We start from the raw sequence: 25,700 nt of genomic DNA, 5'->3' as shown, positions 1-25,700 counted from the left end.
CAGATTTATATTTATTTCTTAGCTCTTTCTATAGAAACAAAAATGTTCTTCTATGAATATTTTTTTAAAATGTCTTCTATGGCAGGTTAGTATGAAATACAATTTATAGTGACATTAGGACAATTCTTCAGACTGCCTATGACAAAGGTTACGTGACTCTTTGCTGGTAATTGAAGGGCTGTCTCTCACTGAGATACAGCTATTACATGTTTTGTATAAGTCCTTGTGGTCTGTTATTTGTAAAAGATAACTCCAGAAAGACCCTAGAGAATGAGGACGACGAGCTGAGATCTGAGGACCTGGAAGCAGTTGTTTTAGCATATCCTCCTTTCCTAATTGAATTCCTACAAGTATTTTGGTTAATACTATATCGCATTGGAGTATAAAAATATAAATGTTTAAGATTTTTTATTTTTGTCTTTTTCCAAATGGTTTTGATTTAATAACAGGAATGGATACCAATGAGGAATATTATTCAAAGATAAATAAATTGTGGTTCCTGTTTATTGATTTATAAGATCACATCCACATATTGCAAGGAGGGTACACATCTATATCTTCCAGCATCCAATTGTAGTTGCTGCAGAAATTCTTTATTTTTATTTCTCAGGAAGGATGAGTTTGTGATTAAGACACTGGACTATGAATCTCAGAAGATGAGAATTCCATTCCATTTTAGCACTGCATAAAAGATCCGGAGCTGCCCAAAGGAAGCTAATATATCGGCACAGAAACATTGTCAGGTGTCCCACAATTTCACTGGCATTTGGACTGAGCCATGAAATTCAAATCCAAACATTCCCAAATGCATGGGATTTTGGTTCAAGGCCATTATAAACTGGCACAATGTTTCCCCTCTTTTCTTTCTCTTTGTCTTAATGATGCCTCACGTTTATATGATGCTCTTCATCCCAAAGCATCCGTAGGATCTTTACGAACAAAGGCAGGATTCTCTGCACCCACCACTGAAATGCTTCTGGGGAGGAACATGACTGCTGTGTAAGAGCACACAGTGCACAACTCAGCAGTTTAGGCCAGGAAGTGAAGAGTATTCTGTCTATAGGAATGGCATAGGGATTCTAGTCAGGTAGAATGTGGGAACTTTGCCATAGCAACTTGTACAAAAAGGGCCAGTGGATCTTTCACGAAACACAGGCGCTAAGGATGTTGTTTGACATCTCATTCCAAAAATAGCAGCTCCAGCAGCACAGTATCTCTTAATGCTACTGGGAATGTCTGGCTGGTGTTGAGCAAAGGCACTCAACTTTCCCTCCCAACTTCATCCTCAAAGGGGCAATGTGATTACAAGAACTTTGAATTAGAACAATCACTTCCATGTTCCATCTGACTTTTCAAACTCCTGATTTTCAAGTGGGTCCCATTCTCTAGAATCCTCTCTTCCCCGGCTTGGTAATTTGAGCGCTGCTAGAGCTTCCCTTCTTTGTGAGATAAAGAAGGTGTCACACTTCAACAGCTTATGCATCTTTGCATGATTTCAGTGTCCTCTTCAGTTTGCTAATCAAAACCAGTTCTGCTGTGTATTTCTCATCCCTGGAGGGTGAAACTGTCTTCAGAAAATTAAAGCTCTTGTATCTGTTAATGTGTCATCACAACTAAACGCCTGGGGACTGTAAACAAGTTTAAATATCGGAACAATTTTGCTGGTGATTGTCTATGATTATGGATTAAGCATGCAGAATTTATAGCATCTGATCTTCAAGCTAGATTGAACGTAATGGGCCAGATCCTCAGAGGGTGTTAACTGATGTAGCTCCACAGAAGTCAGTGGAGCTATGCTGATTTATAGCACCTGAGGATCTGGCCCAGGGGGCTTTTCAAAATGTTGTTCAGCTAATACATGATAGCATGGGAACGATCCAGCAGCAATCAAAGCATCTCTCACAAGTCACTGATCACGCTTAGCTCCGCCAGAGCACATCGGAGTTGGGCACTCGGGGTAAGCCTTTAATCCAATTGAGGACCTTATAAATAATGACTTGTAATCATAAGTCATGTCACTTCCAAAACTTTTTCAAGAACAAATCAAAGTGCTAGCATGTACAAAGTCCATCAAACATATTGGTGCAGGCAGTTCTTTAGGGATGTGCACCAGATCTTAGATGTAGCAAACCTACTGCAATAAGTTGGGGTGTGTGTACTTGCTGCTGCCCTCTTTCAGAATCATAATTACTCTGTGCCATAGAATCACTACTGTTAACAGAGCAGGTTTAGTTCAGTTATTACTGGTCTGTGCTATCAAAGGAGGAGGATCTAAGTTCCCCCCCGCATTGCCACCCTGAAGTTCCCAGTGGCCAGGAAGTCCTATAGATGTGCTAGCGGCCATGTTACAATACTATTGGATTTGGAATCTGCTATGCTAAGCTATCCATTTTAAGATCAGGAGTACATGTGGCACCTTAAAGACTAACAAATTTATTTAACAAATTTATTTAATTAAATTTAAATAAATTTGTTAGTCTTTAAGGTGCCACAAGTACTCCTGTTCTTTTTACGGATACAGACTAACACGGCTGCTACTCTGAAACCTATCCATTTTAGGTACTCTGGGGGCCCCCATTACTGTAGTATCTGAGCATTCACCATATTTATCTTCACGACGTCCTTGTGGGGTAGGGAAGAGCTGCTATTCTAGTCTATGGATGGGGAACTGAGACACAGAGAGGCAAAGGGACCTGCTTAAGAACACACAGGAAAGTTGTGGCAGGGCAGAGAACTGAGCCCTGGGCTCCTGAGTGCCAGACTAAGGCCTTAACTACTGGCTCAGCCTTCCTCCCCTGCTCACAGTAGAGTAAAGAGAATATTACACTTTCCCAATGATAATGGATCCCACAAAATGAAGCAGGGAGCAGATTAATTTTGAGTGAGGTAATATTGGGATGACCGGGCCGTTATGTAATAATCAAGTTGTTATTGTACATGCAATGGAATACTATGTCAACAGATGAATTATTGGATAGGGAAACAGTATTGTTATTTGAGTAAAGGTTTCTTCTTTGGTTGTCACCCGTCAGCTCAGCAGCAATGATGGAGCCAGATGAAGACTTTCCACCATTTTCCGTCTTGTACCAGCTTCACAGCTTTGTTTATCTTTAAACCTTTTTGACCTCTTTAATTCTTCACTATGTCTAGCCAATACATCCTCATTTCTAGTTCCTTGCACTCTGGTATGTATTGCCATGTGTGGTATCCTTTCCGGGTCCTTCTTGACACACATTCAAACCACTGCAGTCATCTTTCTTGGATCTTCTGTAACAGCATTATTTCTTGCCTTAGCCATTTTCTTATCACTTCATTTTTTCTTTTTGTCATCTTAAAACATTCCCCTCAGCCCGTTCATTTCTGTAGTCAATATCTATCATTCTTTGCTATTCCTCATATTCCAACTTGCTGACCCATACAGCAGTATCAGCATGAGAGTTGTCTCATATATGCTGATATTTCTTTTTATCTAAATTTCTTTAGTCTTCCAGCTTCTACAGAGTTTTCCTAATGCAGTAGCGGCTAATGCGTAGCTGCACAAAGGAGGCTAATCTTCACAATTGCCACTCTTCGATGCCAGTCTTTCAAGGTACACACATTTTTCCACTTGTTCTAACTCTTTGCCTCCGAGTTTGACTTTTACCTCTTCCTCTTGTCTTCCAATTGCCATCATTTTTGTCTTCTCCGTGCTGATCTTCAGTCTGAATTTTCTGCTTTCCTGTTCTATCTTGTTAGTTATTCCCTAAATCCTCTTTGGTCAATGCTATGAAGTCAATGAGAGTGAAGACTTATCAGCTTTAAAAAAGTGTTTGAAGGGAATGAAGTGGTGTAAGGGTCTCAGAAATACAATACAGCATGGTATAAGTAAGATCACAGCACCAAAGGAACTATAGAAGCTGCCAATAGTTGGATAGAAGAAAGAAGAGGACAGCAAGCCAGTGGGAGAGACTTGTTTGGAATGAAGCAAATTATACTAAAACTGTGGGCCAATAGTTTTGCAGTAGCAAAATATACCCTCTGCCTATTAGAGGGGTGAAGACTAAGAGCCTGATCCTGCCACATATTTAATGACCTTAACTGAATGCCATTGACAGCATGGGAGATGAGAATGCTCAGTCTCTCGCACGGTCAGCCCCTACATTTGTAAAAGTAGTTTGGATTCTGCTCTCATTGATGTCAATGTCCAAACATCCATTGACTGCAATAGTGCTAGATTGGGCCAAATCAGGTACTTATAAGATCATATTTAGGACCCAGTCCTGTTAGGTGCTCAGACTCTCTGTTTCTGTCAAGAGCAGTGAGAGCTGGCAATGCTCAGCACTCCCCACATTAAGCCCATTGAGTACTATGTGTAGTTCAGACTCACTGGGTTTGAGCCTTCAGAGTGCATGAGGGTGTGAAGTGCTGAGCCACAGGATGCTTTGTTCCTCAGTCCCTGGAAAAATCATGGAGCAGGTCCTTAAGGAATCAATTCTGAAGCACTTAGAGGAGAGGAAAATGATCAGGAACAGTCAGCATGGATTCACCAAGGGCAAGTCACGCCTCACTAACCTAATTGCCTTCTATGAGGAGATAACTGGGTCTGTGGATGAGGGGAAAGCAGTGGATGTATTATTCCTTGACTTTAGCAAAGCTTTTGATATTCCTTGACTTTAGCAAAGCTTTTGATACAGTATTCTTGCCAGCAAGTTAAAGAAGTATGGGCTGGATGATTGGACTATAAGGTGGATAGAAAGCTGCTAGATTGTCGGGCTCAACGGGTAGTGATCAACGGCTCCATGTCTAGTTGGCAGCCCGTTTCAAGTGGAGTGCCCCAAGGGTCGGTCCTGGGGCCGGTTTTGTTCAATATCTTCATTAATGATCTGGAGGATGGTGTGGACTGCACCCTTAGCAAGTTTGCAGATGACACTAAACTTGGAGGAGTGGTAGATACGCTGGAGGGTAGGTATAGGATACAGAGGGACCTAGACAAATTAGCGGACTGGGCCAAAAGAAATCTGATGAGGTTCAACAAGGACAAGTGCAGAGTCCTGCACTTAGGATGGAAGAAACCCATTCACTGTTACAAACTAGGGACCGAATGGCTAAGAAGCAGTTCTGCAGAAAAGGACCTAGGGGTTACAGTGGACGAGAAGCTGGATATGAGTCAACAGTGTGCCCTTGTTGCCAAGAAGGCTAATGGTATTTTGGGCTGTATAAGTAGGGGCATTTCCAGCAGATCGAGGGATGTGATCATTCCCCTCTATTCGACATTGGTGAGGCCTCATCTGGAGTACTGTGTCCAGTTTTGGGCCCCACACTACAAGAAGGATGTGGAAAACTTGGAAAGAGTCCAGCAGAGGGCAACAAAAATGATTAGAGGGCTGGAGCACATGACTTATGAGGAGAGGCTGAGGGAACTGGGATTGTTTAGTCTGCAGAAGAGAAGAATGAGCGGGGATTTGATAGCTGCTTTCAACTACCTGAAAGGGGATTCCAAAGAGGATGGATCTAGACTGTTCTCAGTGGTACCTGATGACAGAACAAGGAGTAATGGTCTCAAGTTGCAGTGGGAGAGGTTTAGGTTGAATATTAGGAAAAACTTTTTCACTCAGAGAGTGGTGAAGCACTGGAATGGGTTACCTAGGGACGTGGTGGAATCTCCTTCCTTAGAGATTTTTAAGGTCAGGCTTGACAAAGCCCTGGCTGGGATGATTTAGTTGGGAATTGGTCCTGCTTTGAGCAGGGGGTTGGACTAGATGACCTCCTGAGGTCCCTTCCAGCCCTGATATTCTATGATTCAATCAAACAAAGGAAGATGAAGGCAGCAGATAATGCAGGCGTTTTGCTATTGGCTGTTAGAGATACAGTTGCTCTCCATTGCTCTCGCCAGGGGCAGCTCTAGTAATTTCGCCGCCCCAAGCACGGCGGCATGCCACGGGGGGCGCTCTGGCGGTCGCCGGTCCCGCGGCTCCAGTGGACCTCCCGCAGACGTGCCTGCGGAGGGTCCGCTGGTCCCGCGGCTCCGGTGGAGCATCCGCAGGCATGCCTGCGGGAGGTCCACCGGAGCCGCGGGACCAGCGGACCCTCCGCAGGCAAGCCTGCAGGAGGTCGACTGGAGCCACCGGCGACAGGCAGAGCGCCCCACGCGGCATGCCACCCAAGCGCGCGCTTGGCGTGCTGGGGTCTGGAGCCGGCCCTGGCTCTCGCTTTCTTCTAAATGCAGCTCATAAGCTCTCTCCAGTGAGCAACAGCTCCTGGCTGGCAGCAAGAGTAACTGACAGACCTATGGACTGGATTACATTGAAATACCTATGCCCTGACCACATCCTTTCTCTGTGCACACATTTTCCCCCAGTGCCCTGCCCCTGTTGCTGAATGTGGCATATATATTTCTCCATGTTGTGCTGAACTTTCCACTTAGGTGAGGCCTGATCAAAGTGCTGAATACCACTGGGACAACCTCATTGACACTGAAGGGATTTGAAGGCACTCAACACCTCGTAGTAGGACGTGATTAGCTTAACGCTCATGGCAGCCCAGCTTCCTCAGTTCCTTAAAGGCCCCCTATCTACTATATCTCTTCTACCTATTTCTCCCACCTGGGCTCAGATTTTCCTAGCATTCAAGGCTGCACTTAGCTTGCAAGTGCTGCATGGAGGGGAGAAATATGTAAACAGGTTAACTGGATGTTCATCCTTCATCCCTCCTCTGTATACACTCCAGCATTCCCTCAGCATTATCTCAGTGTGATTCACCAGCCTCACTGAGATCAGGTCAGTAAGGGTACGTCTACATAGGGTACGTCAGCTGACTCAGGCTCAGGCTACAAAGCTGCTTAATTGCAGTGTAGATGTTTGGGCTCAGGTGGAGCACCTGAGGGTCCCAGAGCCCTACACTCCAATTAAATAGCCCCATAGCTTGACCCCCCATGAGCCCAAGTCAGCTGACGTGGGCCAGCCACAGGTGTTTAATAGCAGTGTAGACATGTACTCTAAGTGGGTGGTTGTGTGGGGAGGAGACAGGGAACAGCTGATCTACAGTGCATGTTCTCCTGTCTGTTCTGTGTAAAGCCCACCTACAAAATATGGTGGTTGGCCATTTTCACCACATTTTGTGACCCCCGGGGAGGAATTGCAGAGTGCAGCCACGGAGCTCAGGTAGCATGTAACCTGAACCCAGATCTTGGCAGGTCATTTTGTGTTGGGAAACAGAATGGCCCTTTCCAGGTTTGTGGGGCTTTGGGGCTTACAGAACAGACTCAGAGCCATCAGCTGGAAAGCTGAAACTGGCACAAACTGAAGACTCCACTCTGTAGGAGCCTCATAGGATCTGAGGCTGTTCCTTAGAAAATGGCTGAATCCTTCAGACTGGAGGGTCTGATACTTTTCAGCTGACTGCGCGGCAAGTAACTTTTTATCTTACATTAAGAATAAGGAAAAATTGAAGATGTGGCGTTATTTTGTCTCTGCTTTTGTTCTGAATTATTTATTGCAAAGTCACTGTTGTCTTCCTTCTAGTCAGGAAACAAAATGTTTTTGTCTTATTATTTTCCTATTAAAAGAAACAAGGTCTGCTCAGTTTTACTTCTCTTATCAATTTGCTGCGTAGTCCTATAGTATAAACCAACTTTCCCCACCACTTTATGGGCTGTACCTTGCTGTTTTGATGCAGACAAAGCTCCCACTTCAGTGGGAGTTTGTCTGAGTCAGGAGATACACTTTATAGGAAAGGTACATTTATAAACAGTTTAGAAGGTAATAGACATTATAATCATGTTACAGACATGAGTAGTATGTGTTATAAATGGTCATAAGCACATCAGTAGAAACTGTTATACGCAGTTATAACTAACCTTCTGAGTGTTGGACTATAGCATTTGATTAACCATTTATTAAAACATCTGTTAATCATTTGTGAACCCTTTATAAACTATTTTAAAATGTACCATTATTATAAAATATGATGGGGATAAGGACTGCAGGATTGGCTCCAGTATTAGAAACAAGTCATTGTAACTTACAATTTACTTTGATGCTCATCTTTCTAATTCTAGGTTAGCCTGAGGAGAAGGATAAAGAAACTGGCCTCCAAGATGGTAATCACTAGTGGAAATGAAGAAGATAAAGGCAATCAAGAAAAGGAGAGCAAAGAAGAAACCATCCTGGCAATGCTTGGGATTATTGGAACAATTTTGAACCTCATTGTGATCATTTTTGTGTACATTTACACAACATTGTGAGCCAGAAGGCACACGATGAGAACCAATGAAACGGCTGCTAAAGGTGACAACAAACATTGTAGGGTATTGACATGTTGCTTAATCAGAATTTATTCTGTACTATATTACCACATCATAAAAGCACTGCCTCCAGGCAGTGAAAGCTGAAGCACAATTAATTTAACCAGACTTTTTCACGCAGTAACAAGCTAAACTCTTCTGTCTTGCTCCTTTCCCTTTTTGTGGGGGTTTGGTTTTGGGGGAAATGACTGCAATGATGTAAGTGGCAGCTTTGAAGAACTCAATCTGGGATACAAACACAATAGAAAGAGACTGTACACTATTTAGAATTACTAATGTATACCATATACTCTGAAAGATAGCTAGATAACACAGATTTTGTGTCCATTAGGTCAAATAATTTTTTTTTCTCCTTGACTTTTCAGTTTTATTTACATTGAAACTGACAGGCTTTTTATTTAGAATGAACATATGGTGCAATCATGGAAAAACAATTCCATCGAGCAAGATCTGCCTAAAAACAATAAAATGTTGGGGGAAATAAGTGACATGATTATTTTTTCTTTTTCATTTGCTTGACATTTGTGTCTGTTCATACCAATGTTTATAAATATATATTTTTAATAAATGTGCTATATTTTTAGCATGAACCAAATATTTGGAGACAATCTGGTATTCATGCAGCCTGTTTTGTTTGATGAAGTGCCCTTTGTTGACTATGAATGGGATGCTCTTCAGCAATTATATACTGATCTTGTTTGCAGCCATTTCATTGTAGTCTGGAACAAACTTACATCATGCTTGACTTGAAGTTGGAATGTCAGCTGAAAAGCATTGCTTTTTAATACAGGAGATAGGAAAACATTATAAGGTGACCTTTATAGACTGGTTGCAGGGACACGGCTCTATTTATAGAACAACAGCAAATGAAAAGAATATTAAGGCATCTCACATGCCATTCAAAAACTCATCAGATATATGGCTCTTTAAAGCCCCATCCCATTCGATAAGTACCTACATAGGGAGAAGATTTCTGATAGTAGGGGGCTCTTTAATTGAGCAGACAGGCATAACAAGATCCAGTGACTGGAATCAGTCTCGCCAACCCTAAATGTGCAAACAACATGAGTCAGGGCCTAGCAAATCTTGAGATTGGTTTAAAACCCATGAAAATGTTGTACAAATTAATACATTTGGGGTTCTTTTTATTTGCCATCTCTGTTTTGAGCTGTTAGGGTTCACGTTTACAATCAAGAGGGCTAGACACTTACTCTTTTTTTTAAAAGGAAATGCAAGATGATTTTGTAATCACAAGACCCCAGGGCTGGGGCTTTAAGAAAACCACCAAATATCACAAGACCCACAGTAAACTAATGAGAATTGAGGACACTGTAGAATAAACTTGTGACCGGATGCCTGGATGGGCCACACTGAGAATGTTATATTCCGGACAAACTGCAAGGAATAGGGCAGACAATTCCTCAAACTGTATCAGAGGGGTAGCCGTGTTAGTCTGGATCTGTAAAAGCAGCAAAGAATCCTGTGGCACCTTATAGACTAACAGACGTTTTGGAGCATGAGCTTTTGTGGGTGAATACCCACTTCGTCGGATGCAAGACTTGCATCCGATGAAGTGGGTATTCACCCACGAAAGCTCATGCTCCAAAACGTCTATTAGTCTATAAGGTGCCACAGGATTCTTTGCTGCTTTTCCTCAAACTGGTGGTTTGTTCTATAATTAGATTCACCAAGGCAATGACAAAACAGCGTCTTTAATACCACACTGGTCACCAAGAATCCAAATACAGTCCCCTTTAAGCTTAAACTTCCATTCAGATAGCCAAGTCTAGTACAGTGAGTGGTTACTGAAAATCTGATTCACCATATGTGAGGTTCACCAGTCCCAAAAGACCAGGCACTGATCCCTAGGTCAATATGAGTCTCCGATCTTTTCCAATAATCACGCTGCTGCCAATACTTTAGTAATTAAAAGGAAAGCTTTTAGTCATAACAGGAAAAGAAGAGTTGCAAAAGGTTGAAAGATCAATATATATACAAATATGTGTAAAGTCCTTACGTCAGTTTCATAGCAGAGATGGTGAGGCTGCTGATCTGTAAAATCTTTCTGGAATCATTTTAAAAGGTCATAGTCCAATAGGCAGTTCAGGTGTTGAGTCTGTTCAAGGTCTTTCATGAGAATCTCTGGGTAATCCAGATTGTTTTAGACCCTTCCTGTGTAAGTTTAAGCAGACCTGAGATGGCAGGATCAGGCCCAGAGCTTTCTTTTATAATCCTCTAGCAAGCTGATAAGCCTCCTCAGAGCGTTTGTCACGGCAGGACCTTCCCCCATGAAGAATAGGCTGTGCAGATTGTTGTTTTGAAGCTAATGTTTCTATTACCTATGCACACACAAGTAAACTAGTTGCATTCATTCACATAAGGCAATTAGCAGGCAGTTCATTATAACATAGATAATTAAGCTGAAGACAAATAATAATATTAGTTTCCTGAAGTATCTTACATCTTTGATCTTAAGGTTAACTGAACCATCTGCGTGTATAATACAAGGCCATTAAAACATGAAAGGGAAATAGCATCTACAAGATAATCTTGTTACGTTGTTAAACTTCTAACAAGATATAGCTAAACACAGACAAATACACTTAGGCTTTGGCTACACTTACACTTCAAAGCGCTGCCGCGGCAGCGCTTTGAAGCGCTAAGTGTAGTCAAAGCGCCAGCGCTGGGAGAAAGCTCTCCCAGCGCTGTCCATACTCCACCTCCGTGTGGGGAATAACGTACAGCGCTGGGAGCCGCGCTCCCAGCGCTGGGGCTCTGACCACACTGGCGCTTTGCAGCGCCGCATTTTGCAGCACTGGAGAGGGTGTGTTTTCACACCCTGCTGCAGCGCTGCAAATTTGTAAGTGTAGCCAAGCCCTTACTCTTGATTCTCTAACAATGTTAGGCAACCATGTTAAAGATTCGAGTTTACTTAACATGGGCTTTGATGACTATCTACAAGCAATGGCCCTGTTTACCATGGCAATACCCTTTCGTTATCTCCTTAAGGGTTGCTTCCAGGTCTTACTGATCATTCAACTTTCACTGGCTCAGCATCACAACATTTAATATTGTGTACGCCACAGACCAATTCCAGGAAAATCATTTTAGACATTAGAATAGCAGTGGAGACAATATGAAAACAACAAAGGTGATTTTTCCAACTTTTGTGAATGGGGAAGATGAGTTTCAAGTATCAGAGGGGTAGCCGTGTTAGTCTGGATCTGTAAAAGCAGCAAAGAATCCTGTGGCACCTTATAGACTAACAGACGTTTTGGAGCATGAGCTTTCGTGGGTGAATACCCACTTCCATCCAACAAAGTGGGTATTCACCCACGAAAGCTCATGCTGCAAAACGTCTGTTAGTCTATAAGAAGATGAGTTTGTTTCACAAATACTCCATGTTAAGGGCCTGTGACAGCCCCCATTCAAGTCAATGGGAGTTTACCATCCATTTCCATGGCAGCAGAAGCAGGGTCTAAGAGAGGAAGGATGCTCTTAGAATCAAGAGAGTGGGGTGTAACTCTGGCTCTAACACATACTTCCGCTGTATCCCTGGCAAGGCACTTACCCGCTCTTAACTTCAGATAATGATGTTTATCCTTCTCACAGAGTGTTCCCAGGCGTAACAAATGAATGTTTGTAAAGTGCTATGGAAACCTTGGATGGGGGGTGCTATAGAAGTTCAAGGTGTTCTGCTTACACCATTGTTATTATGCTGCAAATGCAATATCTGTACTGTAATACAGCATACAACACTAGCCAAGTATCAGACTAGCTAGCTCTGTTGTTAGCTGCACTAATGCTCCTTGGGGACACTAGACAAGCGTTCACATCATAAGGAGACATCAACAACTGCCCAAATGAAACTAGCTTTGCCAGCCTCAGCAGAACCCAAGGATGAAAAAACCATGGAAACTTCAACTACTCTGCACTCTTCCTCTCTGGAAGTGGACAGTGTGGGGAAGCTTATGCTGCTAATGTCTGTGCTAGGGTGACCAGATGTCCCGATTTTATAGGGACAGTCCCGATATTTGGGGCTTTTTTTTATATGGGCTCCTATTACCTCCCACCCCCTGTCCTGATTTTTCACACTTGCTATCTGGTCACGCTAGTTTGTGCAGAACCTGTTCTTTGAGTTAACAGAAGATTTCAGTATCTAGTGTTGTCAATGTCACATTTGTCACTAGTATTAGATCCATTAAAACAAATAGTAATCATTTTCAACTTGTTGAATATTAGCTTTAATTTGTTAATGTAGTATAAGTCTTACAGGTATAACATATACAGTATGGCCAGCCATCTATCTGCAATGCCTATATACAAATCCTATGGCTGCATGTTGTACATTCTTGCCATAGTTTTTTAATTACCTAGTCCTACATCAAGCTAGGAAGAACGCTTCATCCCAGCACATAAAATTGTAATGAACACTTATTTCCCATATATTCACTTTATTGGGTTTTGTTAGCAGATAGACTAATTTTAGAACTGGGGAAATGCTGCTGAAATAGATTAATTACATCTTTCAAATAAAAAATATGAATTTGTTCTGAAGTTATTTGTTTTCACAAACATCGACATGAGAAAAGTTTGCAAGAATGTTTGTTTACATAAGTAAGCAAGTCAGAATGAGGGTTTAATGATTTATTTAAGCAACACAATGTGTTCCAGATCCTATCAGCACACAATATGGTGATATAACTGTAAGTCCGTGGATTACTGTCTAACATACAATCCTTTGGTTATATAACAGTATGTTAATATCTAGCAGGGTGTTCAAATGCAGCTCACCCCCCTTTTTTCATAGAGATAAAGATGGAGCATTGCATACTGGGAGCCGTCGTTTCTGCATACCACACCTCCTCATTATTATTATTGTGCTCTATTTTATTAATGTAAATTAGCAAGTTCCCAAAATGGATCTCAGTGGAGCAAAATTTGGGTGCCCCACAGTATTGTGCTTAACTTATTTCTTTGTAAAAGCCCTAACTGGGATTGTAAACAGGAAGGGTGGCCTGTTCAAAAGTGCTCAAAGTGGGCCTAACTTTGGCCCCAATGAAGTCAATGAGCGTTTTACCATTGATGTTAATGGGAAAAGAGTTGGGCAAACATTGATTGCCTTAGAAAAATCTCATCTTAAAAATACACCTCTACCCCGATAGAATGTGGGTTCTCATACAACACGGTAAAGCTCTGACATGCTGCTCTGAGCAGCGTGTTAAGTATGCCGGGCCAGGCCGGGACCAAGGGATTCGATAAGGGGCAGAGGGTCTCGGGGGTGGTCAGGGGCTCCCCCACCCAGGGTCTGTGGGGCAGGAGCTGTGGGAGGGCACAGTCCCAAAGTGGCCTGGGGATTAGCGGGGGGCCAGGAGCAGCCCACTCTGCTTCCCTCACCCCGGCCATGTCACTCGGGGGAGGGGGCTTGGGGGAAGGGATCCCCCCCCGCCGCACTCACCAGCAGCGGCGGAAGCGGAGCAGCCTGGCTCCAGCCTGCTCCACTCCACCAGCTCCCAGCCGCAGTGCTCCGCTTCCCGCTGCAGGTGAGTACAAAGGGCGCCCTTTCCCCAACCTCCCCGCACTCACCGGCAGCGGGAAGCAGAGCACTGTGCCTGGGAGTGGACTGGAGCTGGGCTGCTCCGCTTCCCACCGCTGCCGGTGAGTGCCTGTTGGGGGGGGGTGGGGGGGTTTGATAGGAGTCAGAGCAATCGGGACGGGGTGTTGGGTAGGGGGTGGGATCCTGGGGGTGATTAGGGACGGGGGTCTCTGGAGGGGGCGGTCGGGGAACAAGGAAGGGGGGGCAAAGCAAGTTTGATATAACGTGATCTCATCTATAACATGGTGAGATTTTTTGTCTCCCGAGGACCGCGTTATATCGGGGTAGAGGTGTATAGCTATAATATGCTTTTTTCTGCAGCCTTATGCAGCATTTCACTAGATAACATTTATAGCAAGGAATGATGATGAATACACAAAAAATCATAACTAAAACCTCTAACTAGAAGAAATGTGCCGCAAACCCGCCTTTGGCCAGGGAAATGGTGATTTAATGTTGTATGGGTTACCTACCAAGTAGAACCTGGTACTTGATGGATAACAGTCTTACGTCTTACTGTTGGTAAAGCAGCATCACATCAATGACAAGAGCCTTCAGTTTTGCATTTAACAGCAGGGAAGAAAATTAACCCGTGTACAGTAATTTTTGAAGCCTACAATGTCTTAATATTAACTGAAAACCATCACTGTATGCCTTTGCACATGAAGGGATCTATTATGTCCTTATAGGCCCCTGCATCTCTTTGATTCCATGACATTGATATTCCCCTTACTACAGTCTGGGGCATGTTGCTGGTGGGAAGTGCAGACGTTTGGAAATAAGCAGGGAAACGTAGGGAAACAGTGGCTCAAACAAATAAGTTACAATAAATACCCTTTGAAAAGGTAAGTAACAGCTATTTCCTTTTGTTTGTGCCCCCTCCACCTGGGGAGTAGGAGGGAGGAAAACTTTCAGAGAAGGAAGAAACAACTATTTTCACTAGAAATTCTGCAGGTTTGCAGAAGTAGGTGTATTCTTCTCGATAGATGCACGTGTGCTCCCATCAGGGGCGGCTCTAGGTATTTTGCTGCCCCAAGCGCGGCAGGCAGGCTGCCTTCGGGGGCATGCCTGTTGGAGGTCCGCCGGTGCCGCGCTTTCGGTGGCATGCCTGCGGGAGGTCCTCCGGTTCCGCAGCTTTGGCGTACCCCCCGCCGAATTGCCGCCGAAACCGCAGGACCGGTGGACCTCCTGCAGGCAAGCCACCGAAGGCAGCCCCCTCGCAGCAACCGGCAGGGCGCCCCCCGCGGCTTGCCGCCCCAGGCACACGCTTGGCGTGCTGGTGCCTGGAGCCACCCCTGGCTCCCATTTACACTAATGGGAGTTACGTGCCATACTGATCAGAGGAGAAATCTATTTTACAAGCAGAGTGACTGTCTAGACAGAAAGGGTAATTCAGGGCCTGATACAAAGCGCATTGAAATTAGTAAAAGAAGCCCACTGAGTTCAGTGGGCTGTGGCTAAGGCACTAATTGCCCGCCTTTAATGATAAATTCTGTAAAAGATTGGAGCCAGACCATATACAGAGCATCCCCTCAGTGCATGGAGTCACCTTGCACATGGATGGTATCTCAGCTGCTTTCACAGAACTGTCTCCCCTTCTTGTGGCTCCCATGGTCCAGAGAGAGCTGAAGGCAGGGGAGCAGCAGAGGAGCTTACCTGCTGACTTCTCCATGCTGGACAGTTGGACCCAGAGGAACAGTGAGAGGGCCAGAGGGAGTGGGGGATGCTCCACTGGCAAGGATGACCCCAACAAAGAGGCTGTGGGAGTTTCTGCTGGGGAGAGCAGGGTTGGTCTCTAGTTGGAGGGGCTAGGATGGCTGTCATGGCAGGGAGGATAGAAGAGGACTGACAAAGAGTCTGGGCTTGGTGAAAGGCACCAGTGTGCGATATGTGGGGTGCCCAGTGGTGAGATATCTTGGGATTTCAGTGACTACTTGCATTGGGGTGATTGATGGACTGTTTGGGATTTTATTATGGACTGCCTTGAACAGATTCAACGTGTGGGGAGGGCATGCCAGGTCACACGAGCCCTCAGATTTGCGGCTTGTCTTGTACTGAACATACTCACACAGACTGAGCATGCTCAGTAATACTGCTGAAGTTAGCTGCCTTCAGTCTGCTCCTCCCTCCTCTCCCCCCCACTCTCAGGCGGTACCAAGTGTCTCTGGTTTTGAACTATGTTCTGGTAATAAACCACGCTGATGGCCTAAAGGATAAGCTTGCCCGGAGTCCCAGGGTTACCTGAGATGGGAAATGGAGACTGAGCTCCTCAGAGCCATACCCGGCCAGCCCTGCTACAATGAAGCCTAGGTGTGACTATAGCTTTGAAGGTCTCTCACTCACAGCTGTAATAAAGCACTTTAATACTAAAATGCTGGTGTTGGGTTCTCTGTGAAAAGAATGAAGGTAATATTATCAATAGCCTATTTTCTCTTGGACAAAGCAGCAAAATATATATTCAACATTTTTTTCACATCAGTTCATACTTTGAGCAATATTTTAAAATATTTTGATGCCATAATTCCTAGTGCCTAAAGAAATCATGTGAGGCAAAAGAAATTCTATGGTACAAAATGTTCTTTGATTCAATATTAGTTTTATTTATTTTCAAATTCCCACCAACAAATGCATAAGAGACTAAAATACTTGCATCAACTTAAGAACTAGGACATATTAAAACATTATCTCTTAATAGATTTGAATTCCTTATGTGGGGCCACATTCTGGCTCACTCCTGTTGTTTTGCCATCTTTCTAGTTGATTGTATTGTTACATGTTACACTTACATACTGCTTTGCAGGATGCTGTAGCAGCATTAACTAATTAATGCCATTTACAATTTTTGTTGCATTTGAACAAGGATAAGCCTGTGATGCAGTGTACTTCACACACCAGCCCCGAGAGATATGAGGCTGGTGGGCCCAATCAGCCAGTTAAGCGGCAAATGAGGGAGATTTAGGCTGGGTGAAGAGCCTTGATTAGAAAGAAGCTCAGCAGTGAGGGAACAGGCCTAGGCTTTTATAAAGCCAAGAAGATGGAAATAGCAACTGGGGAACAGCAGGGAGGAAGCCTGCAGTCCTCTTTCTGAGGTAAGGGAGAAGAAGGAGAAAGAGAAAGAGAGAGAGAGTCTGGTAGGATGGAGTCCAAGGTGAGAGCAGAAGGGGGTTTAGATGCAGACCTTAACTGTTCACTACAGGGCCCTGGACTGGACCCAGAGTAGAAGATGGACTGGGTTTCCCTTATCAACCATTGCAGCATAGTATTGCTAAAGGCAGTGGATACCTAGACTTCTGGAGTCACTGCTGGAGTGATGTAGTTAGGGCAGCAGGTGTGGGGACCGCCTGATGCTGCTTGTGAAGACAGACTTTGCAAGACCACCCTGGCAGGGGAAACCACTGAGTGAGCTGGCCAGAGGGCTGAGTCACAAAGAGGAAGCCTGCAGCTCCTGGAGTGAGAGAATAGCTACAGAGTGAGTACAACAGCAGGAAGAGGCATCAGCCTCGCAGAGCTAATCCCCAGCACTGCCAGGAAGCGGTGCCATCCAGAGGTGAGTAGAGTGCCTCCGTCACAAAGCCTTTGTCCAGTGCATACATAATCTCCTATTAGGAATATCCGCAAGAAAGCTCCAGAGGAGAAACTCACACATCCAACTCCCACAGTATACACACAGTATATTATGCAAAAATGATTACCTATTTAGATGAATGCCATATTGCTTCTAAATCCAAAATAGGGGTTTTCCCTATTGACATCTCCAATTGCCTTCCATAGGAGGTCTGGGTTTACACTCTAGGTTGTTTGTAGGGAGCTGAATTCAACTGGCAGGCTTTTCAGAGGGGTGTGGCTTCCCTGATCTGGCAGTGATGGATGGCTCCATTCCACTTTCCTACAGCAGAGCAGGGTAAAGGCTCCTTGTGACAGGTACCTTGATACTTGCAGAAAGGAAATGTGTAGATAAGTGAGATCCATCACCCTGAACCTGCAGTGTCACCATTGATATTAGACTGATAAAAAGGTGTAAATCTAGTGTAACTCCACCAAAGTCAGTGGAGTGACTCCAGCCAGATGATGGTGAGTGTAGAATTCTGGCCATGGTCTTCGGGAACATTATTGTACAATAATATCTTTCTCAACCTTTTATAAAGGTTGATCAGTATTTTTGCTTTTCAATCTTTACTTGAGAATGAAAGAGAATTAAACATGGACAGGGAATCTAGTAATTAACTTCTAGCTCACTGCCCCCGTGTTCCAGATCATTGTGTACTGAAATAATGATTCCCGGTGGAAGGCATGGAGACAGACTCTCTGGCCTTGTTCACTTTACAATTTGGCATTTTTAAATAAATTAACGTCTGCAAATATCATTTACTGGGATCAATCCAATATATGGGCCTGATCCTGCAAAACATACATATCCTTGTGCAGAGCGTGCACCGGGGGAAGGCTCCGAGGCCCAGCTTGTTAAAGGTATGTAAGCATTGCTCCTTTCAGTGGTGCAGCACTGAGCCCCGTGGAGCCGGCTGCCCAGTGGAATCTTCAGACTTGAGCTAGGTGTCCAGGCTCCCCACACAATGCCTGGGGAAAGAAACACCTCAGAAATCGGCAAGCTGAGCAGGGAGCCACTTAAGATATCCAGCAGTGAAATGCTGAGGAGAGGGGCTAAGGTAGCTGATCTGGTGCCAAAGATCAGCACCTCCTTCCACTCAGGGTCCTCAACTGCCAACAGCAGCGGCTCCAGGCACCAGCGCTCCAAGCGCGTGTCTGGGGCGGCAAGCCAAGGGGGGGGGGGCCCTGCTGGTCGCTGCAAGGGCGGCAGTCAGGCTGCCTTTGGCAGCTTGCCTGCGGGAGGTCCACCTGTCCCGCGGATTTGGCGGCAATTCGGCGGTGGGTACACCGAAGCCGCAGGACCGGAGACCTCCTGCAGGCAAGCCACCGAAGACAGCCTGCCTGCCGTGCTTGGAGCGGCAAAAAAGCTAGAGCCACCCCTGACTGCCAAACCTCTCCTGGAGGTAGATGCCTAAGCTAGGTCAGCGTCATAGGTAGCCCATGCTCTAGGAGCCAAAACCATCTGTTTATTGCTCTCCCTCTCACTTACACTCAGTACTTCTCTCACACTCATCCTACATTTCCCTGTGGCCCCGGCTGTCTTTTGTGTGGGTGCTGTGCTGCCCCCATCTATTAGTGGCCTACGGCCAGCCCCACTCTGGTTATTTCTATTTTTAAACACTATGGGGTTGCTCAGATGCTGTGGGGGTGAAAGCCATTGTCAATGAGAACTGAAATAGAGAAGATGGATATTTATTTGAGAAATTACTATTTGGCTCTCTCAGTTATTGAGAGCAGTGCTTAACCAATCGACAGAGGTACACTTTTTAATTCAATCCATGTATGAGCAGCCATCACCATCACCAAATTCCCTGGCCCTGATTTTCCACTGCATAGCACTTTGTGCCATCTATGGTTAAACAGTGTGCAGTTGTACCATACCGACTGAGTTGCATTCTATACTTGCTTCGCTCTAGGATAAATGACCAGGACAAGGGTCCAGGCCTAGGAGGATCAAGGCCATTATATCCACTGTTTTGAAAGGCTTGATATCAGCATTGTGATCCTTTGAGGAAAGGCATCTGTCTGTGACTATCATAGGTTTCCATGGAGCTTATCTATCATCCATTTGTAGCAGAACTCTCAGTTTTCAAGGCTGTCTGGGATATGCCATTTCAAAGAGAGAGCTTATCGCGTCTTTGTATACTATATAAAGAAATCTAAAAACTGTGTGTGTGTGTGTATATATATATATATATATATAATTTTAAAATGGTAAAATAGCCTTCAACACTGAGATTTGTTAAAATGTACCCAATACAAATTCAGGTTCCCTCAAATATATATAATATATATATTGTTGATCTGATGTGCCATGACAACTATCATTCCTTCAGTTCAGATGGTCTGAAAAAATGTCCTCTGGTCCAGAGGACATGGAGAAGACTGAAGTATTTAATGCCTTTTTTGCTTCAGTCTTTTCTAAAAAGATTATCTGTGACCAAACACTTAACACAATTAATATTAACAAAATGGGGAAAGAACAAGTTAAAGACTATTTAGATAAGTTAGATATATTTAAGAGCTTGTCTACATGAACATTTAGTTCATGGCAAGCTGGGGATGACTCTACCCCACACTAACCTGCTAGGGACTAACTATCCCTGTGCACCCTTCTGATGTATACTTTGATTAGTCCTATTTCAAAGAGAACTATATCAAAGCACATTAATGAACTGTTAGACTATAAGAATGGCCATACTGGGTCAGACCAGTGATCCATCTAGCCCAGTATCCTGTTTTCTATCGGGTCTGTGCCAGATGCTTCAGAGGGAGTGAACAGAACAGGGTAGTTATCAAGTGCTCCATCCACTATCATCCAGTCCCAAATTCTGGCAGTCAGAGGTATAGGGACACCCAGAGCATGCGGTTTCATCCCTGACCATCTTGGCCAATAGCCATTGATGGCTCCACCCCTAATTCTGTTTTGAACCATGTTATAATCTTGGCCTTCACAGCATTCCCTGCCAATGAGTTCCTCAGGTTGACTGTGCTGTGTGGAGAAGTACATCCTTACATATGTTTTAAATCTGCTGCCTATTAATTTCATTGGGGGACCCATGGTTCTTGTGTTATGTGAAGGGGTAAATAACACTTTCTTATTCATTTTCTCCACACCTTTCTTGATTTTACAGACCTCTATCAGATCCCCCCTCAGCCATCTCTTTTCTAAACTGAACAGTCCCAGTCTTTTTAATATCTCCTCATATGGCAGCTGTTTCATACCCCTAATCATTTTTGTAGCCCTTCTCTGTACTCTTTCCAGTTCTAATATATCTTTTTTTCAGATGGACCAACTAGAACTGTGCACAGTATTCAAGATGTGGATGTACTATGGATTTATGTAGTGGTATTATGGTATTTTCTGTCTTATTATCTGTCCCCTTAATAATGGTTCCTAACATTCTGCTAGCTTTTTTGATTGCTACTGGACATTGAGCAGACGGTTTTAGAGAACTATCTGCAGTGACTAAAAGATCTGTCTTGAATGGTAACAGCTAATTTAAACCCCATCATTTGTATGTATAGTTGGGATTATGTTTTCCAACGTGCATTACTTTGCATTTATCAACATTGAATTTCAGCTGCTATTTTGTTGCTCAGCCACCCAGTTTTGTGAGATCCCTTTAATTCTTCACAGTCGGCTTTAGACTTAACTAATTGATTAACTTTGTATCATCTGCAAACTTTGGCACCTCAGTGTTTACCCCTTTTTCCAGGTCATTTTTGAATATGTGGAACAGCACTGGTCCCAGTAGAAAACATCGGGGGACCTTGCAATTTACCTCTGTCCACTGTGAAAACTAACCATTTATTCCTACCTTTTGTTTCCTAACTTTTAACCAGCTATTTATCCATGAGAGGACCTTCCCTCTTATGCAGAGGTGACATGTAACTGTTGATATTGGAAGGCCACATATTTTGAACCCACTGCAATACATAAACAAACCCTGGCAGAAATCTGGGGAGAGAGGGGAAGGCACATGACCCCGTGTGTCTCCGCCCACCCCCCCCCCACACACACATTGCCTCCGCTCTTATTCCATAACTGTTTAGTTTGCTTAAGAGCCTTTGGTGAGGGACCCTGTCAAAATATTTCTGAAAGTCCAAGTACACTATGCCCACTGAATCACCCTGTTGACATCTTCAAAGAATTCTAATTGATTGGTGAGGAGGTATGATTTTCTTTTACAAAAGCTATGTTGACTCTTCCCTAACATATTGTGTTCATCCATGTCTGATCATTCTGTTCTTTACTATAGTTTCAACCCATTTGTATGGCACTGACGTTAAGCTTAATGACCCGTAACTGCCAGGATTGCCTCTGGCGCCTTTTTTAAAAATTGGCATTACATTACTTATCCTCCAGTCATCTGGTACAGAGGCTGATTTTAAGTGAAAGATTACATACCAAGGTTAGTAGTCTTGCCATTTCAGATTTGAGTTCCTTCAGAATGGTTAATGTGAATCAGCAGGGTCCACATGGACAGTTCATCCACAGCAAGGTAGTGCAGAGTAGATTGACATCCCAGCTTTCCGCAAACTAGTAGAACATTTCTACACAAAAAATATGGCAGGTCCTGATGAAATTCACCATAGGGTACTTAAGGAACTATCTGAAGTAATCTCAGAACCATTAGTGTCTTTGAGGACTCATAGAGGATGGGTGAAGGACTGGAGAAAGGCACTATGTTTGCCTATCTTTGAAAAGGGGGACCAGGGGAATTAAAGATCATGCAGCCTAACTTTGATGCCTGGAAAGAGCCAGGAACAAATTATAAATAATTGATTTGTTCAAACTTAGAGGATAATAAGGTGGTTACGAATAACCAACATGGATCTGTCAAGAACAAATCATGCAAAATAATCTAATTTCCTCCTTTGATAGGGTAGCTGGCCTGGTGGATGGAGGTGTGGGGGTTGGGGGAAGCAGTAGAAGTGTTGTATGGGCTTTTGACACAGTCCCCTGACATTCTCACAAACAAACTCGGGAATTCTGATATTCCTATAAGGTGGGAACGTAACTGTTTGAAAGATAATTTTCAAAGAATAGTTATCAGTTGTGTGCTGGCAGACTTGGACGACTTATCAAGTGGCATGCCACAAGGCTCTGTCCTGGGCCCTGGGCTAGTCAATATTTTCATTAACGAATTGGATGATAGTGGAGAGTATGCTTTTTAAAATTTGCATTGATGACACCAACTTGGGAGAGGTTGTAGACACTTTGGATGACAGGATTAAAATTCAAAATGATCTTGATAAATTGGAGAATTGGTCTGAAATCTACAAGATGAAATTCAATAAAGAAATTATCCAAGTTCTGCACTTAGAAAGGAAAAATCAAATACACATTGGAAAACATAATCCTAACTATACATATAGAGTGATGCGGGTCTAAATTAGCTGTTACCACTCTAGAAAGAGATCTTGGAGTCGTTGTGGATAGTTCTCTGAAATCATACACTCAATGTGCAGAGGCAGTCAAAAAAGGAAACAGAATGTTGGGAATCATTAAGAAAGGGATAGATAATAAGACAGAAAATAACATATTGCCTCTATATAAATCCATGGTACGCCCACACCTTGAATACTGTGTGCAGATGTGGTTGCCCCATCTCAAAAAAAGATATATTGGAAAAGGTTCAGAAAAGGACAACTAAAATGATTAGGGGTATAGAACAACTTCCGTATGAGGAAAGATTAATAAGATTGGGACTTTTCAGCTTGGAAAAGAGGTGACTAAGAGGGGATATGATAGAGGTCTATAAAATCATGAGTGGTATGGAGAAAGTAAATAAGGAAGTGTTATTTACTCCTCCCCATAATACAAGAACAAGGGGCCACCAAATGAAATTAATAGGTAGCAGGTTTAAAACAAACACAAGAAAGTATTTTTTTTATGCAACGCAATGTCAACCTCTGGAACTCCTTGCCAGAGGGTGTTGTGAAGGCCAGTACTATAACGGGGTTCAAAAGGGAGCTACATAGATTCATGGAAGATAGGTCCCTCAATAGCTATTAGCCAGAATGGGCAGGAATGGTGTCTCTAGCCTCTGTGCCAGAAGCTGGGATTGGGTGATGGGCATGGATCACTTGATGATAACCTGTTTGTTCATTCCCTTTGGGGCACTTGCCATTGGCCACTGTCAGAGCTTGATGGGCCTTTGGTCTGACCTAGTATGGCCGTTTTTATGTTCTCCAAATATCTATAAAATATAGCTTTCTATGGGTGTAATAAACAGGCATAGTGCTGGTCCTCTGCTCAGGGGTGAATTATGTCCTGTATGCATGATATGCAGCCTGGAATGTTCATATCATCCGATGCTTGTAACAAAGCACAAAGGATGAAGATAAAATAAGACTGACTATTCATTTGAACTCTTGTGCCCATGATTAGTTGTAAAGCCTTAGTGTACAGGGTGAACACAACTGGGGGTAGTTTGGATTTGCAAAGCCAGCATCGTGGGGTTTTAGATCCAGGTCCCATATTATCCAAACACTTTAATTCTCATTTTAATAGGGATGGGATTCAGCTATGTGGTGCTGGCTTTGACCCATCTCTGCAAAACCAAAGAAGTTAAAAAGTCTATACAGAATTTCATGTGTTTTGCTACCTTCCCAGAGTATTACAAGGCACCTGAAAACAATGACCCGTGATACTGGGAGTCCACTGCCTGGGAAACTAAATAAATAAAAAAAAATCCATAAACATGTGGACTGTTCCTCCATCAGTCTGTGCTGGGATTAGTGCAAGATTTACTGAAGTGTGACTAACAGCAAGACAGAGTCCAACCAGCACTTTCAAATATCCTTTCAGATCAGTAAGTGTTTATTTATAGTCCTCGTCCCCTGGACAGAAGATGCAATTTTTTTCCGACCAGATGGTTTCTTCCTTCTGTGCTTCTCTTTGCCCATCAAGTCCAGCATAATAATATTATTGTCGATGTGTCACTGCAAACAAGAAATATGTTTCACAAAGAAATGAAATAGCCCCAATGTAAAAGTGCAATATGTGACAGTCCATGTCAATCAACTCAAGCTGTATAGAACAAACTGTATAGACTCCTGTCAGCAACATAAGCTTTTTAGAACCCATTATGTCCCAAGGAGTAGCAGAAGCAGAAGAATACAGTGCATATGTCCAAAGGCTGTTTAAAAGCTGCTTTGGTGAATGTGTGTACATTGTGCAAAAGGTAAATGTATTCATTCATTGAAATTACTTAGGAAAGTTTTTTTTTTAATTACATTGATGGGACAGATACAGGGTCAAATTCCTCAGCTCCACTGAAGTCAACAAGGTTCTATGGTGGTAACTGAATGTAGAATTTACAGTATAGGACCTGATCCAGAAAAGCATTAATATTTATACTTAACATGAAGCATGAATGGTCCCACTGATTTCATTAAGCCAATGCTTAATTGCTCTGCTTGATCAGGGCTGGTATGTCCTGCATTTTCACTAATGCACTAGATATACCCTACTGTGTTTTCCAGACACTTTGGTGCCTTTTGATGAGTGTTTCTCTCAGAGAGAGAAAGGGAGCAGATGACCTAAAACACGCATCCATGTCCCAGTCACCTCTTGTCATTACTGCAACCTCCTCCCCTTCGGTTTCCCTGATCCTCACATCACCCCGTCGAGTTCATCTAAAACACAGCCGCTAAAATAATCTTTCTCACCATTGGCACCACGCCATTCGATTCACTTTGACACCTGCAGTTAAATGTCTTGGATTTGCCTTCAAAGTGACTTAGTTGGGGATTGGTCCTGCTTTGAGCAGGGGGTTGGACTAGATGATCTCCTGAGGTTCCTTCCAACCCTGATATTCTATGATTCTAAAGTCCAATCCAACTACCCTGATCTAGGTCCCATCCTCCTACATTTCATTCACTGATGCCTTTGGTCAGTCAGTGGCACCATCCTTAAGGCCCTGTCATCTTTCTCCCACTCCTGTCTGTGTCATCTTCCATTTTTCCCCCTGTATGTGTGAAATTCCATGCTCCTCCGCATCTCTGTTCAGCAGGCCCTACTATTCACATCCTTCCTACAGACTCACTTCCTTTGTGTTGCCTGCAAGAAATGGATCAAGAGTTAATAATTATGCAATGAATAACCAAAACCAAATAACCCCCTCCAAGTTCTTTGCACCTGTCTGGGGTTCCCAGGTGTGTTTGTCTTCTTCCTATCTGTGTCTGTAAAGGTTGCTACCTCTAAGA

The 25,700-nt window shown here is 43.5% G+C and overlaps 1 long non-coding RNA gene across 4 annotated transcripts in view; it reads left to right on the top strand.

Annotated features, from left to right (window-relative positions):
- LOC120402924 overlaps nt 1-8,923 on the top strand; it is a 139,602-nt gene extending 130,679 nt beyond the window's left edge. For 3 of the 4 annotated variants that reach the window (XR_005597362.1, XR_005597365.1, XR_005597364.1), the window contains exon 4: nt 8,036-8,919. This is a non-coding gene — a long non-coding RNA (uncharacterized LOC120402924). Of the gene's footprint in view, nt 1-8,035 lie in introns of all 4 variants that reach the window. The other variant, XR_005597360.1, reaches the window with a different exon arrangement.
- Nucleotides 8,924-25,700: the final 16,777 nt, after the last annotated feature.

Source organism: Mauremys reevesii, linkage group 4 (assembly GCF_016161935.1).
Source record: "Mauremys reevesii isolate NIE-2019 linkage group 4, ASM1616193v1, whole genome shotgun sequence".
Classification (NCBI taxonomy): Eukaryota; Metazoa; Chordata; order Testudines; family Geoemydidae; genus Mauremys; species Mauremys reevesii.
This window is presented reverse-complemented; position numbering and strand designations above follow the sequence as displayed.